Source organism: Hyperolius riggenbachi, chromosome 8, assembly GCF_040937935.1.
Source record: "Hyperolius riggenbachi isolate aHypRig1 chromosome 8, aHypRig1.pri, whole genome shotgun sequence".
Classification (NCBI taxonomy): Eukaryota; Metazoa; Chordata; class Amphibia; order Anura; family Hyperoliidae; genus Hyperolius; species Hyperolius riggenbachi.
Window position 1 is genome coordinate 152,284,094 of NC_090653.1, and position 14,360 is coordinate 152,298,453.

A 14,360-nucleotide genomic window follows, 5' to 3' on the forward strand; every position below is an offset into this window, starting at 1 on the left:
CCCGGATTTACATGTAATGGTCAATACCTCGACCATTCGTCCTACCCCCCAAGCCCGCTGCCTGGGAGTTACCCTGGATTCGGCACTCTCTTTCACTCCCCACATCCAAAATGTTAGCTGGTCTTGCAACTTCCACCTCTGTCATATCTCCAAAATTCGCTCCCTTCTGACCACAAACACCACCAAGCTCCTTATTCTCCCGCCTCAACTACTGCAATGCCCTTCTCCCCCAAAACCAGATAGCCTCCCCCTCCTCCCTCCCCGTGCTCCATCATGAATGTGGCAGCCAGAATTATTCACTCAGAATTATTTACTCATCCCATTGCTCTGCCTCTGCAGCACCCCTCTGTAAATCCCTCCACTGGCTTCCTATTCATCTCAGAATCAGCTTCAGAATACTTTGTCTAGCCTACTGATCCATCCACAAGACTTGCCTGGTCTACAATTCTATACTCGTTCACAAGTATACACCTGTGTGCCCACTATGCTCCTCCAGTGACCTATGCCTGATCGCTCCATGCATTACCTGCTTCTATGCGGAGTTCCAGGACTTCTCTACAGCTGCCCCTACTAGGCTCACACCCTCCTTCAATGCCTTTAAGCAAGTCCTCATCACCCACCTGTTCACACTAGCCTTCCCTCCTTCAACCATGTCCTAACCCTCTCTGCTGAACAAGGACTTAGGCGTACTCATCGACAACAAGTTAAATAATCGTACTCAATGCCAAGCCGCTGCAGCTAAAGCTAAAAACATTTTGGGATGCATTAAAAGGGAAATAAAAACCCGAGATGCTAGCATAATATTGCCCCTGTTTAACTCTCTAGTAAGGCCACATCTGGAATATGGAATTCAGTTCTGGGCACCACATTACAAAAAAAGATATTGCAGTTTTAGAGCAGGTGCAGAGACGAGCAACAAAATTGATATGTGGGATGGAAGGTCTCACTTGCCAAGAAAGGTTAGAGAAACTGGGTTTATTTAGTCTAGAGAAAAGACGCCTTACAGGGGGTCTAATTAACATGTATAAATACATCAGAGCAGGGCCGGTGCTACCATTAAGGCAAAGGAGGCAGCTGCCCCAGGGCCCCAGAGCTTGTAGGGGCCCCCAGTGGCTACAAGAGGAAAACAATTTTTTGCAAATCGGCCTTATAGTTTTTGAGAAAATCGATTTTAACCACTTGAGGACCCACCCTTTACCCCCCCTTAAGGACCAGCGCTGGTTTGATTGATCTGTGCTGGGTGGGCTCTGCAGCCCCCAGCACAGATCAGGGTGCAGGCAGGGAGATCAGATTGCCCCCCTTTTTTCCCCCCTATGGGGATGATGTGCTGGGGGGGTCTGATCTCTCCTGCCTGCTGTGGGTGGCGGGGGGGGGCACCTCAAAGCCCCCCTCCGCGGCGAAATCCTCCCCCTCCCTCTCCTACCTGGCCCCCTCCTGGAGATCCGGCTGCACAGGACGCTATCCGTCCTGTGCAGCCAGTGACAGGCTGTCTCCTGTCACATGGCGGCGATCCCCGGCCGCTGATTGGCCGGGGATCGCCGATCTGCCTTACGGCGCTGCTGCGTAGCAGCGCCGTACAAATGTAAACAAAGCGGATTATTTCCGCTTGTGTTTACATCTAGCCTGCGAGCCGCCATCGGCGGCCCGCAGGCTATTCACGGAGCCCCCCGCCGTGATTTGACAGGAAGCAGCCGCTCTTACGAGCGGCTGCTTCCTGATTAATTAGGCTGCAGCTGGCGACGCAGTACTGCGTCGCTGGTCCTGCAGCTGCCACTTTGCCGACGCACGTTATGAGTGTGCGGTCGGCAAGTGGTTAAAGTTTCAAAGGAAAAAAAAACAAAAACACATTTAAAAACCTGCCGACTTTAATGGTTAATAACAAATCCACCTTAAATGCTAGAAACCCTAAATTTGCAGGATATGTTAAGGAGATCATTAGGAATAAGAGGAAAAAACAATTTTTTCAAAAAGACCTTATAGTTTTTGAGAAAATCGATTTTAAAGTTTAGAAGGAAAAAAGTATAGTTTTAAATGCGGTAAATGTCACTTTTAGTAGCAAACCTAACGGTAGTGTAATTTTACATGCATCAAACGAAAGCGCAATAAATTTCCTGACGGGGTTTCCAGGGGGTCCATACGCAGCCTCAGCGCTTTGGCCAGGGATCGCTATACAGCCGCAATATAGCTGTATGAAGATCCCTGGCATTTTTTCCTATTTTCCCAATTTTTAAAAAAAAAAAAATTATGTGGGGTCCCCCCTCCTGAAACTTTTTAACCCCTTGTCCCCCATGCAGGCTGGGATAGCCAGAATGTGGAGCTCTGAACGATTGGGACTTCACACCCTGACTATACCAGCTGCAAAAAAGGTCCCCTAATGCCGATTTTTGTTCCGGGGTATATGTTGGGGGGCCCCCCAGGTTTATTTTGCCCTGGGGCCCCATTGTTGCTTAAACCGGCCCTGCATCAGAGGGTAATATAATTGCTTGGCGGATGAGCGTTTTGTCCCTAGGCCTTTTCGAAGGACTAGAGGACATGATCTGCGCATGGTGGAAAAACGTTTCAGCCATTTATTTAGGAAAGGGTTCTTTACAGTAAGAGTGATTAAGATGTGGAATGCATTGCCACAGGAAGTAGCTATGGCAAACTCTATACCTGCATTTAAAGGGGGCTTAGATGCTTTCCTTGCGTTGAAAGATATCCATGGCTACAATTACTAGGTAATGGCCAATGATGTTGATCCAGGGATTTTATCTGATTGCCATCTGGAGTCGGGAAGGAATTTTTTTCCCTTTTGGGGCTAATTGGACCATGCCTTGTAAGGGTTTTTCGCCTTCCTCTGGATCAACAGGGATATGTGAGGGAGCAGGCTGGTGTTGTACTATGTCCTTTGGTTGAACTCGATGGACGTATGTCTTTTTTCAACCAAAATAACTATGTTACTATGCAACACCACCTAATGTGCAAGATTTTACATTGTTCTCCCCCTTCACCCTGCCTACCTCATGACGTCACTCCCGCACTGCTCCATCGGTCCTCTACCCCCCCCCCCCCTCCCCTGCATAGCAACAGAACATGTACTGTAGCTAACATTGTTCTAACTGTACAGTATATGCCATGTCATTAGAAAAGCCGTATCTGCAAGACATTAAGTGCTGCTATTTTCTTTCAAATAAGGCATTATTTCTGACAAAGTCTTCCATTTACCTTGAATACTAAGAACGTAAGTGTTTTTCTCACAAATCTAAGGAAGTGAAATGCCTTTATAGTCACTGGAGTCCTATTCTTATAGTTTGTCACGCTAACACGCATTAAGCTTCTGTAACCAGTGTCGTGTAGCATGCATGCCTATCTGTCACCTCAATGTTTCCCATCAGTCTTATAAATAAACAGTGTGTCTTTTTTTGGAAGGCCAAACGGGTAAATCACGTTTTTCCTTCCTTCCCCTCCCAGAAGACCTTATCCAAGAACATATTGATGTCTTCCTGCCCCATCCTTGCCTGTCCTAAATAAAGAAGCTTCAGCAGACCTTGGAAATGCTGAACTTCCTGTTTGTTTGCTGAATCCTCTGATCCAACAGATAAATCCATGCCATTGGTTTGTGCTCACAGGAAATTTCCATTCTTCAAATTTTTAGGTTCATGTGAAAAGTTTTTAGCTATTTGGTTATACAACATGCTGTCAATACATTGCAAATGGCAAATGTCCTTCCACTGAGTGATGTGCTCTCCTGTCATATGTGTCAATCTGTTCCACATGAGTTCTGCCCGAACTCTGACTGACTGTGGAACGGTGGAACTAGATATCTAGAAAGATTAACAGATCATCAAACTAATGGATTATTTTTTTCATTAAAATAATATTAAGTATTGACTCTTGGTATACAGTATCTAGCCATATAAACTGGCACTGGACAGCTAAGGGCAGTACGCAGGCCATCTGCTATGCTGATACTAGACCAGACTGTGCCCACAAGCTTATTCCTATGCTCTCATGGGTTACTTTATTCATTGATTCTCTGAAATGAATTATAATAATACCTACCAAGAGAACGGAAACAGGAGAACACTTGCAAAAATACTGGCAATGAGTATAGTGGAATTTTGTTTTGTTTGTTCATCTCTACTCTAAAGTTGCCCATTAACAGAGAGATTTTTTTAGCAAACAGTTTTATTTCCTGTAAGTTCATTCAGATCGAAAGAAAAGATAGTTAATCCAAGGCATAGTTAATCCAAGGCAAAAGATAGTTAATCCAAATTTAGTTGATCCTAGGCATAAAAGAATCTGACCTGCAATCTTAAGAAAATGATGGATAATGAGATCATTTAGGTTTGATTGGACCAACCAGCTTCTCTGTTTTCATAAACTACGGGTTGGAATTATTTGATCGAAAATACAATCGTTCACAAAAAAATGCACTATTGATGGGGACCTTTAAACTCATCATTATCAAACTTGATACGTAAGCATTTCCACAAGTGACACAACAAAGTCAGGTATAATTGTACAGGTTATCCTTGGTTACAAATGACCCGCCGTTATAAATGCTGTGTCGCATATAGATTACTATTATTATTATGTATTGTATTTATAAAGCGCCAACATATTACGCAGCGATGAACAATAAATATATACAATGATACAAGAATGACAGACGTAACAAAGTTATACAGCATAGAACAAAGTTTTACAAGGCAAACGGTACAAGATGCATGATCATGCGATATGGGCTGGTTAGGTAGGCCCAGTAATATAAGTACAGTACAGGCTGTCATAGGAAAGGAGCACACGATCATGTAGATTACACTAGGGAAGGGAGAACCCTGCCAGAGAATTACAATCTAAGGGATTAAAATAAACTATGAGATAGAGTAAAGGAGGGGTGTGACCTGATTGAATACAAACAGACCTTATTCAAAACGTATACAAAACTTTATTTATATATATGGTATCTCCAAAATATTAAAACATGACAGATAAAAACATCCACCAGGGCAACCCACCACCCACATCAACCCAGCCCATTCCCCCCCAGGCCCCTCAAAGAAGCTACCCACTCAGAGCCACCAAATACCCCTGTAGGTCATGTGCACATGAGCAATACTTATGGCTGCGCAGCCGCTAAAGGTCCGTACACACGCCGGACTTTAGGCAACGACGGGTCCGTCGTTGCCTCCCGCTGGGTGGGCGTGCCAGCGACAGTCCGGCGTGTGTACGCTCTGTCGTCAGACTGATACGGCTGTTTCTGAGCGATCCGCCCGGCGGATCGCTCAGAAACAGCCGTATCAGTCTAACGACAGAGCGTACACACGCCGGACTGTCGCTGGCACGCCCACCCAGCGGGAGGCAACGACGGACCCGTCGTTGCCTAAAGTCCGGCGTGTGTACGGACCTTAAGAGTAAATGAGGGAACGTTCTTGTTAATTAAAGAACAATGATGCTTGCTTAATTCTTGAATTGACCCCTGAGAAACTGACAGGGAGACACTCTTGTGAGTCTATGTAGTTCCACTAGAACAATCAACTTGAATTTGTGCCTACAGGCAAGCTTCATAGAAAACCAGGGTCAGAAGCAGACAATTTCCTCACATAGTAGAGTACTCAGCATACAGCACAATCCATGTACACAGGCCAGCTTGGCAGAGCAGAGCAGGGTCTTCCTGTCTCTGTAGCTTAGAGATCAGCACAGCTGTATATAAAACATTGTAGCATGCCATAGCATAGCAGAGTCCATTTGCAGCAAGCAAAGTAATGTAAGTTGGCCAGACAGGCAGAGTGGCAAAGCAAACAAAGCAGCAGTTCAGCATATATCATTGCAGCATAGCATATGCATATCATATATCAAAGCAGATTGCATAGAGTGAAAGTTCATGCATAGCTAGCGTCTCCGTGCAGCCAAAAAATAGTTAGCTCCAAGATAGCAGCATCTGTGCCCTATGGGCTCTTACTATGTCCTCAGATGGCAGGTTCCAGTAGCTTGTGCTGATATGTGAGTGATCCGGCCGAGCAAAGCTGGTGGCGTGAGGAAGGAAGCCAAGGGCCCGGCTAGGCAGCGTGGGAGATTGGGGATGGCATCACCATGATGGAGATGGACAATCTAAGGGATGATGTAATACCTGCACACCGGCACTGATCGAGACAGCGGTGAGATCAGAGCAGCGTGGAACTGTCTTGGAGGTGAGTACAGGGGCGTAGCAATAGGAGTTGCAGAGGTTGTGACCGCATTGGGGCCCTTGGACCAGAGGGGCCCTCTCTCAACTGCAGTATTAGCTCTCTATTGGTCCTGTGCTCATAATAATCACTTCTATAGATACTGAATACTGGTAATCATTAACAAGCTGTTCCCCATCCCCTTCTTGCACCTCTGACCCTGTAGTTGCCATTGGCAGGTTTTGGTGCGCCATATCAATTGTTATGTATAGAATGCTTGGGGGGCCCCAATGTAAAACTTGCATCGGGGCCCACAGCTCCTTAGCTATGCCTCTGGGTGAGTAGAAAGCTGTGGAGATGCAAAGGGGGGCAAAGGAAACACAAAGGGACACAGGTGGCACTAAGGGAGATTGAGCAGACACAGGTGTCACAAGCAAGGCAAAGCAAATTCAAAGGGGACACAGGAGTTGAAAGGAGGGCAGAGAAGTCACAAACAGGGCACAAATGGCACAAAAGCACAGGCATATAGAGGGGGGTTACAGCTGCCTGAAATCCCCCCTGCTGCAAGGCCTTCACTGGAGAAGCTGGCGCAATGCTGGTCACCTGATCCCCCCACCTGCAGCCTCCACTTTACCTCCTCTGCTACCAGCCCCCTCCTCCAGAAAGTCCGGATCCCCCTGCTTAATTGCCCAGCAGCATACTTCACACCGCACATCAGCGGTGACTTGCAATGAGGAGGCAGCGAGTTACTGGGGGAGGGGACTGGGAGCAGAGAAGGTAAAATAGCGGTGGCAGGTGGATCTGACTATATACAAGGGGGATCTGGCTATGTAGAAGCTATGGCTATGTAGAAGGGGGATCTGGACATATACACTGAAGGGGGATCTGGCTATCTACACTAGCTACTGAATGTACTAAAGGGGATTTGGCTAAAAACACTGAAGGCGGATCTGACTATACTGGCTATTCTGGCTATATATAGTGAACGGGGGGGGGGGGGGGGGGGAGTCATCTGGCAATGTAATATAGATTGGGATCATGTAGGTTACCTATCCTAAATGGGAGGACATCTAGCTACCTATACTATAAAATGGGGGGGGGGGTCTTCATCTTCATATAGATAGCTGTGCTATTAACAGGGGTCATCTGTTCACGTATACTAAAGGGGGGGGGGGGGGTAATTTGGCTACCTATACTAAAGGGGGGTTGTCTGGCTGCCTAATCGCTGCCACATTATACACACACACACACACACACACACACACATATATATATATATATATATATATATATATATATATTGGCGAAACACTTGCACCATGTATATTTTGTAGGGAAACACGGGGCATTGTGTGTATTTTGTGGTGAAACATTGCGCAGGATGTGCACTTTGTGGGTAAACGTTGCACATCATGTGTATTTTGTGGGCAAATGCTGCGCCAGCGCATGTGCAGTAGTGTGCGGTTTGCTGAGTCTTTTCAGGAATCCCCCCTCGAAAATCCTGCGTTTGCCTCTGAAAAGGGGGAAAAGAAGACAAAGAAGGGGACACAGGTGGCCCAAAAGGGGCAAGTGTGGCACAAAGGGGAGCAGAGGAGACAGAAAGGAGGCACATGTGGCACAAAGGGCTATAGTAGAAGTACAGAGGGAGTACAGAAGGACTAGTTCAGACGGGCATTTGCTGAGCTTCTGCTTAGCATTGCGTTCAAACGCTGTGGCTGTTCTTTTTTTTCAAGAATGCCAGCATGTAACAGCTTAGCTTTTAATGGCTTTTGAAGGCTTTTAATGGCTTTCAGGAGAGCGTTGCATTTTCTGGGCTTTTAGTGGCTTTTACAGGAAGTATATAGAAATACTGGGCTTTTATGGGTGTTCTTTGGCTTTTATGGGCTTTCATTGGCTTTTGCTGGCTTTCAAAGGCCTTCTAGAAGCTGCATGTTGCTTTTGAGATGAGACGAGAGGAGACGCTGGGATCAACTGTCAGGCTTTCATGAAAGCCTGCAAAAGCTTGTACTAAACTCTCCCATTCACTTGCATGGGAGGGCAGTAGATCCCTAAAAACGTTACTTTTAAAACGCTGTGTTTAACTGCTTGCCGACCGCGTCACGCCGATGGACATGGCCGCGGCGGCAGCCCCCAGGACCAGCTAACGCTGACTGGCGTAAAGTCCTGGGGCAGCAGTTTGCAGGAGATCGCGCGCAGATTGCAGAGCTCTGCCTTTAGTCTCCGAACGGCGATCGCCGCTCGGAAGACTGTTACACGGTGAAACCGCCGTGTATTTACATGTACAGCGCTGCGATGTGCAGCGGGGGGCTCTGATTGCCGGGGGGTCGATCAGACCTCACCAACAGAGAGTTCTGTTGGTGGGGAGAAAAGGGGGGGGGAATCACTTGTGTGCAGAGCTGTACGGCCCTGCAGCTTGGCCTTAAAGCTGCAGTGGCCAATTAAGCAGGAAATAGCTTGGTCACTAGGGGAGTTTAACACCATGGTCCTCAAGAGGTTAATGCCAGCAAAACGTCCGTGTGAACCAGCTTATTTTGGAAGCAAAGAATTTTTTTTTTACTGGACTATGCCCTATCCTTCTCCCTAGCACAGTGTCTGTTTTCAGACCATAAGATCTCACTACTAGATACCGACTTGACGCCAAACTACATAAAGAGGAGAAAACATTGAAATGTTCGCATCACGGTGTTCCTTCATACTCTTTTACCTCGGCCACACTGCACACGCACAGACGGCTCACACCTGCGCAGCAGCACGGAGCTGAATGGGCTTAGTTTTTTCTGCTGTGAGCTGTCTGCCACAAGCTCTCCTGCACCTGCGCAGTGCAGCCACATTCGTTCACGTATGGGAGCACCCAGCGGTGGTCTGCAGGAGGACGTGGGAATTATCTGGAGGTTCCAGAGGCGTCCCTCTACCGAGTTAAGTATCTAACTTTTGCCTCCACCCAATGTTACTGGTTTGCTTTAAGTTAAAGCAAGCATGAAACAAAAATAAACTTATTATATAATGTATGTGCAGTAAAGCTAAGAAATATATTAGTAGCAAAGATAAGAGTCTCATAAGAGTTAAAGAAAACTTCAGTTATATATGCAAATGAGCTTCTCTGAGCTCCTGTTTTCTGAAGCACTTAAACAGCAGAGAAACAGGAAGGCCTAGTGCACACCAGAGTGGTTCGGTCGCGTTTTCAGATCCGATTGCGGATGTGGAAACGCTAGGGTAATGTATTTCAATGGGGTGGTGCACACTAGAGCGGGAGGCGTTTTGCAGAAACGCATACTCCCGGGCTGCTGCAGATCTTGGATTGCGGAGGCGTTTCTGCCTCCAATGTAAAGTATAGGAAAATCGCAAACCGCTCTGAAAAATAGCAGTTCAGAGCGGTTTTGCAGGCGTTTTTGTTACAGAAGGTGTTCAGTAACAGCTTTACTGTAACAATATATGAAATGTACTACACCAAAAACGCTTCCCAAAACCGCAAAATGCTAGGTGAAACGCTACAGAAAAATAAGGAAAAGCGTTTCAAAATCTGCTAGCATTTTGCGGATCTGCTAGTTTTTGGTGTGCACCAGGCCTAAGAGACAGCTGCAGGAAAGTGTAAAGGTCCGTACACACGCCGGACTGCAGGCAACGACGGGTCTGTCGTCACCTCCCGCTGGGCGGGTTTTCAGCAGACAGTCCGGCATGTGTACATTCTGTCGGCGGACTGATAAGGCTGTTTCTGAGCGATCCGCCGGGCAGATCGCTCAGAAACAGCTGTATCAGTCTGCAGACAGACTGTACACACGCCGGACTGTCGCTGGAACCCGTCGTTGCCTGCAGTCCGGCGTGTGTACGGACCTTAAAGGGTCATTACTTCTGCTTTGTTTTTGTAGTTTAAACTTTAAAAGACAGTATATGTTGCATTTGTTATGGAAGAATATCCTTCCTGACGCACTCTTTATCATTTCTGGTATATCAGTATCCCCTACTTTTTTTTATTTTTTTACAGTTGTGCACATGCTCAGTAGCTACTTAAGAGACATTTTTCTTTGTGTCTTAGTTTGATGTTAACATTTACAGCTGTAAAACTTTTCTGTGTTCAACGTAAAAAAAAAATCTCCAATAAAAACCAATAAAACGATTTGACGTGCAAGATAAAAAAAAAAGACAATTACTAAACAATAGCCAGGTGACTTAACTTCTGTATGAGGTATTTACAATATTGGGTCATTTCAGGAGCTGCTGATGCCCATTAGATTGTACCTGGCTGCTGGCACCTGTGTGACAACAGAGAGAAACACAAACACCAAAGCTTCAGAGTCCTAGTCCAGGCTTCTATTTTTAATGCATATTGTGTGGAATATATCTTTATTTGCCGAGAGGAAAGATCAGTGCATTGCAAAAATTATTTTTGCATTGTTTTCTCATGGGGCTTGCAGTACTGATTTGTCACACACAGAGCAGCAGTTTATGAGCTCTCCATGGGAGTTACAATGATTTTTACAAGCGTTTTGTAAAGTGTTTAAAGCTGTTTTTTCCCTTGAATTAAAGGGAACCTAAACTGAAAAAAAGGAAGTTTAATTTACCTGGGACTGCAGGACCCAGCAGGTAGTTATAACTTTATAATAGAAAAGGATCGATTGCATGTGATATTTACTATCTGAATTTCCTATTTAAGTGGAAACATTATTGAAGCAACTTTGTTAATGGTAACTTATACATTACAAACTGACTTGCCAGGTTAGATAGTGCCCTAACAAATGTGAGAATACCTGAGGATCCTGGATTAGTTCCCATGTTACTTTCACAACTCACAACAACTCTTGTCATTGATATGACCATACAAGGCAAGTTCAGTTGATAGAACTGGTAAAATCTGACCGCTCCAACATTCAGTTACTTCCTCTTACTGCCTTGTTGTACTCAATCTACTGAGAACATGTTCAGTGTATGGTTTATGTGGTACTGGTTGACCTAACATACTTTCATATGCCCTGTGCTAGCCACCTGTCTTGCGACCTGTTAGCTATTATTTATTTTTATTTTTTTTACTTTATTGATATATTTGAACAGTTTAAAGGTACAAACACATGTCTGATTTTTGGAACGACCAGTCGGTCAGACCGCAAAGCACTACAAGAACAAGTAGTTCCATAAAGAACCGCACCACTCAACCCATGAATACAAAAATATGAAAAATCTTTATTAAGTACAACATGATTAAAAACACTAAAAAATCAAGTACAGAGGGGCACTCAGTAATATAAATGAGTAGTGACATAAAAATTCACAATATATGTCCAAATCAGCCTGCACAATGACACCAGTATCTATAGTCAATAAAGTAAATCAGTCACCAAAAATATAGGAAACTGTAAATAAAGGATACTACTACCCCGAGTAAGTAGACCAGTGTAGTGATCAATGAAGTAAATTAACAGTGCATGCAAAATAGTAGTGCATAAAGACGTAGGAGGATAGGAAGCCATCCACAAGAAAGCAGTAAACATGTGACAAGGCGTGTAGATAAGATGCCGACCAGTGCTAAACACAACAAGAGACAATGCAATAAATGGTATATAGGGCTGGAGCTAACCGAGGTGTTTATGCGCAGGGTGGAAGGAGAGAGTGCCCCCGTCAGTCAGACCGGTCGTTTGGACGTCAAGTCAGATGTGTGTACAAACGATCGTTCAGCTGATATGACAAGTTTCGACCAATCCGCCGATCAGCAGAACGATCGTTTGTACACATGTCTAACTTGACGACCAAATGACCGGTCTGAACGAATAGTTGTTTGGAAAAATCAGACGTGTGTATGTACCTTAAGACCATAAATTCCAAAATATATATATATATATTTGTTAATAAAACAAACAAACAAAAAACAAATTCTGTTACTAGCTTGCAAAAGTTTATCTGTATCATATCAGATAGTAGTGAGGGTTGCAGTCATGCAACTGCTATGTGCAGCACCTGCAATGCACAATTTTTATAATACAGGTATGGTATATCCCAAGAGTCTTGGATGGATTACAAAAAGATCTTTCTGCAGTTGTATATGTGTTAGTGCACTTGAAAAATATCTTACCTTTTAGCAATATTTACTTTGATCTAATATGACCCAGATGTGCATTGTAAGCTTTTGTAAGTTTATCACTCAGTTGCAGACATTTTTTAAAAATTCCAGTCCACTTTTGCTAGATCGTGTATGCTTTACACTAGACTCTAATGTTGAGGCCAGAGGTAACATCAGACTACTCACGCCGGCTATAAGTAGCAGCAGTTTGTACAGCGGGCGGCACTAGCGCACTTTATTTTATTGGGGCCTCCAGTGCCCAAATCAAGACATATTGATGCTAGTCACGCTATTTTTATTGGAGCCTATGGCGGCCGTCACCTGAACTACCTATTTCTAGATGCTTTTCTCTTAGGCTTAGATATTGGTTGGGGGGGGGGGGGAGTTAACGTTAGGCATAGGTCATGGGGTCCATTAGGGTTAGGTATTGTCATGAACTCAACTGCTCTGCAAGCCTGCGATGGATCTAGCAGTCCAGGAAGTCAGTGTGAGAGTTTTATTTCCTCTAAGGTTGCAGATGGCATCCCCAGCATTCCTGCAGACTTGCAAGAGCCTGCACAGTCTGGTAATTTCTGTGGGCAGACTCTGCAAGAAGGAGTTTCTTGCATTTCTGAAGATGTGCGGAAAACCGTACATGGTGTCCGCTTGAAGAGGCGGACACTCGTGATCACTTAGAATAATAACCTATTGTTTTTGTGCATGACACAACCATTAACTTATATAAAAAACATCACTCAGAGATCAGACCGGTTATAAATGCTATGTTATTGTACAAAACAATTTATCACATACAGACAACCCGATCCCTAAGTATTGCACAACGCTTACAAACACCCGGTGCGGTGGCCACCTATCTAGCAATTGCACAATTCCCCCATCAGGACCTGAACCAACCCCTCCATGCACTTTCCAACTGTTCCAGCAAGGAAAAAGACTTTATGTCACAAAGGACACTGATGGAAGTCCACTTCATTTCTTCCCTAGAAACACTGATACTTGCATGGGGCTAGATATAAAGCAGTTCAACATGCAAAGCCCTGGTATATGCATGCGCTATGGGGGAGACAATACAAACTGACGGCAGCTCACTCAGTCCTCCGGAATAGCAATATTGATAAAACCTCTGGCACTGCCAGGCTCACCCAACTTCAGACCTCACCCCAGTGCACTTGGGGGGTCCCTTGTACCGGCCACTCCAGTCCGCTTAGGGCAATCACCACTTCATTACTTCCACTGCGCATATGTGACTCAGTGCGGGCGTCCCCGCAATTGAGGATGTTTTCCGTACAGCATATGCGGATGCTTGCCGCTTGGTTGCCCAAACTCCGGTCCGCATCCTCCACTGGATGCGCGGTCAAACTTGCGGCCAGAGGGCAGGACTGCTTCCGCGGTCTGTGGGTATATGGTGGCCTGGAGCGTACACAAACAGCCGACGCGTTTCATCAGATAGCTCTGATTTTTTCAAGGCAATGGCACAAACAAAGCTCAATACTCCCTCGTGTGGGTGATTTTTATAGCAGCTCACAAACCTGGAACATAATGTTCATAATGAATTTCAAGGGGAGTGCTCCATGTCTCCATCTTGTGGGCATTTTGATTATTGTCTCCATTATGTCAATTTGAGACAGAACCTTTTACCCTTCAACAATAGAGCAATTCACTATAACATAATGAGCAACATAACCCCAATATTTCTACTATTCTTTTAACCATGGTCCTTAATAACCTGCCTTACTTTCACCAAAGGGATATTTTAACAAGCTCTGCTGTGCTTCCTATATGTTGTACATTTGGTTTCATCACCAGTGGGGGAAGAGGACCCAGGGGACTAAATAAAAGACATCCGCCATGAACCCCCCTCTCTTTTTCCTTTTTCTTACCAGGGGAGCCATTCAGGGAAAAGAAGGGACACGCCTCTTTTAAAGAAAGACTCCCAAATTGAAGTCCACATTCAGGCCCCATGGAACCCGTGAATTACATTTGTATATCCACATACATTCCTTTTGTAATAAGATTCTATCAAAGTCTCCCCTTCTAGGGCTGATATTTAACTTATAGATTCCTCTAAATTTTAGACCCTTTGGGTCACTCCCATGGCATTCCAAAAAATGTTGGGCCACAGCACTATCAGTGCTTTTAGCCTTAATGTTTTTTTATGTGTTCAC